The sequence below is a fragment of the Hyla sarda genome, chromosome 2, assembly GCF_029499605.1.
Source record: "Hyla sarda isolate aHylSar1 chromosome 2, aHylSar1.hap1, whole genome shotgun sequence".
Classification (NCBI taxonomy): Eukaryota; Metazoa; Chordata; class Amphibia; order Anura; family Hylidae; genus Hyla; species Hyla sarda.
In genome coordinates, this window is record NC_079190.1 from 31,332,634 (window position 1) to 31,335,781 (window position 3,148).

Genomic DNA, 3,148 nt, shown 5'->3' on the forward strand with positions numbered 1-3,148 from the left:
GAAAAGTGCCGTGTACCGGTAATGAGGTAGGACGCCGCGGCACTGAAGGTGTAAAAAGTGAGGCTGGTAGTCTAAGTTCTAGAGTGCAGGGCTACATAAAGATGGCGCCTATGTCAGATATGGCATAGGATAATAAACTCCCCCAAAATGGCTGCCTCGGCGCATACTGCGCATGTGCACAGGTGATTTCGGCACTAGAGGGAAATGAGACTACACAAAGATGGCCACAATCGTAACTAAACAGAAAAAACTGAGAAATGAAGTATATATATATATATATATATATATATATATGTATATATATATATATAAGGAACTGCCCACTTGTATATATAGAAAAAACACAAGGCTGATGAAAGTAAATAAACTTGACTAGGGGATATTATAGCTGCTAAAGCCTACCATCCACCAACACCCCAAAGCCCCTCTTTGTAACGAGGAATCCCTTACCTTAAACATGACAGACACAGTGTTGGTGGTAACAAGGCCACAGCAGCCCCTTTATTAAATATCAAACCATAAATAACAATAAAACATTGTAAGGCAACCTTGTATGAACATCATACATAACATTGATTAAAACATTCTTAACATAAGTTAACCAATTAACATGTCCCTAATACAGGAGGAGGACCTGAAGGCACTGTTACCGAGCCCAAGTTAGAATGGGGCCTCACTTGCTCCTAGCCGTTAGCGCCTGCACAGGAGCACCATTTTGTGAGGCCCCCCAACCATCCTGGGAACCCATGTTCCCTTGCAGAATTTTCCATCGGGCTGGGACCGCTCCCAGCCCACCTCCACACTGTATCCCATCACCTCCATGCCATCCACTTGTACCTCCAGGTCTCTCTCCTGCCACCGCCACAACGGCGACAAGTGACTCCTCACTTGTCCCCGTTCCGCCACAGACTAAGTGCTCGCTCCACCACCTCCCGAATCTCCAAGATCCACAGATCCATACCAAAAATATTCAGATGAACGCCATCATCATCCAAGAACTCCGAAGAGCTCCCCTCCAATTCTCTATGACACACCACCAGGCCACCATTACGGGCCACGAATTTGCCCACCACCTTATTGAGTTTAATCCGTGCTCTATTTATGGCAACCACAGACCTGGCCTGCCTCCTTTTCCTCCTGGCCACCATTTCAGACCACACGATGATCAGGCTCGGAAAGGACGACCACAATCGCAGCAAGTCCAGCTTGATGTCCCGGGTCAGATCCCGGGATCTCCTCCCACCCAAATCATTCCCCCCTAGGTGTATGACAAGGACGTTGGGGGCTCTGTCCAAGTGTACAAAAAACTGAACCCTGGCCAACAATTCCGCCCACCGCATTCCGCTCTTCCCCAACCAGTGGACCTGACCTGCCGAACTCGCCAAGCCCAACTGCCGGCCCGCCGGATGAACACCAGCCCGCACCCCACCCCTCACCACATAGGAGTGGCCGATAATCCACACAAGTCCCGGGCCGCCACCTGAAAGACAAAAAAACAATAACAAAATACAAACCTCCCTCCCCCAACACACAACAATCACAGCAAATGAGGACGAACATACAACTGAAACCTCTCCGACTCCCACCTCCCAATCCGCCTAATGATCTCGGGTCCCAAGCCCCAACGAGACGCCTCGGTAGCCGCCCCAATGCGGAATGAATGCGAGCTATAATCCCGTGCCACACAACCCACCGCCGCCAAACATTTCCGAAAAACCCCCACGAATTGAAAACGCGATAAAAAAACTCCCGTCTGCGTGTACGAATAAAGGACCCACAACCCCCACCCTTACCTCCAAAAAAGCCATAGAGCAAAAAAACGGACACATATCCGAGCCCCGTAAGGCCGCCAAACGCATAGTAACCCCAGGACCCTCCTGATCCATTTTGGAACGGTGCAGCAAACAACGCAACACCCAACCTTCCAAACTAACATCCGAAAAAAGCAAGCCCCCAACACTGGGGGCCACCAACTCCGAAATCCGAAATGCCCCAAAAAACGCCAAAACAAACGCCAATCAAAACAAACAACGCTCGTAATCCGAAAAACAAATCCCTTCCAACGCCTACATGCATACATAAGTAAGATGGGGGCCCCCCCAATAGAATGCAAAAAATAATAATAATAGCGTAGCACATACATGTGCGCAAAAATCATTGCACACATGACAGGCATACAAGACAAAGCATAATATATATATAGGTGAAAGACGTAGATAAGAATAAAAATAATAATGAAATAACGATGATGAACATAAGACTGAAACGGAAGGGGGAGGGGGGACGGGGGAAAAAGAAGGGGGAGGGGGAAAAAAACGGGGGGGGGGGGGGGGGGAGAGAAGGAGCGTGGGCCGGAAAAGGTGAATAGACATCAATCAGCCTGGGCAGTAGTTCTGAATACCTAAATCCCTGCATCCGCAGAAAGAGTAGACGTCTGTTCTTTCTGTGTATTCTGCTCAGAAATACATTTCCCCCTACGAGGCAGCAAATGTCTGAGCAATCTTAGCGCCAGCATATTCTGACACCGCTCCACTATCTTCAGGTTATCCGCACATACATTTTCTGTGTGGACATTTGGCCTTGTCAGCATAGCCTTACAATCAAAATGGAGTAGGTGGACCCTGTAAAAGTACATCCTGATGTGATTGGATGTATATCTACACCCTGTACATGATGCAAACAATGGAGCGGTGCTTGCATCATGTATGACAGGTCCTGGCAGCCAGGGACCTGCCAGTAGTGGCATTCATCAACGATCGCTCTAATGTTTGTCATTAACCCCTCAGATGCCGTGATCAAAGCAGATTATGGCAAGTGCGGCAATGCAGGCATTATATTCCAGGAACAAATCACCTGTGGTGATCTGGTGATCATTCAAAATGGTGGATGGAGGTCTTCTCACCTGCCTCCTCTGCTCTCCTAGAGTCCCGTTCATCAGAAAAAGGCTCATGCATGGAACTTGCTGGGTGTCCTATGGTTGCCTTGGTAACTGTACCACCCAGCATAAGTTGCCTTTCTCCGCACCGCATTATGCAGATCGGGCAGGAGAGCAGCTTTGGACACTTGTCATCTCCATATTGCTAACACTATTTTTCACACACAAATAAAATAAATGAGTCAAACAAGTTAAAGAATGGTTTAAAAAGGG

The 3,148-nt window shown here is 48.0% G+C and overlaps 1 long non-coding RNA gene across 2 annotated transcripts in view; it reads right to left on the bottom strand.

The window, feature by feature from the left end:
- Positions 1–3,132: 3,132 nt before the first annotated feature.
- Positions 3,133–3,148, bottom strand: part of LOC130357601 (uncharacterized) — a 7,862-nt gene continuing 7,846 nt past the window's right edge. For both annotated transcript variants that reach the window (XR_008889191.1, XR_008889190.1), the window contains exon 3: positions 3,133–3,148. This exon is cut by the window's right edge and continues 331 nt beyond it. This is a non-coding gene — a long non-coding RNA (uncharacterized LOC130357601).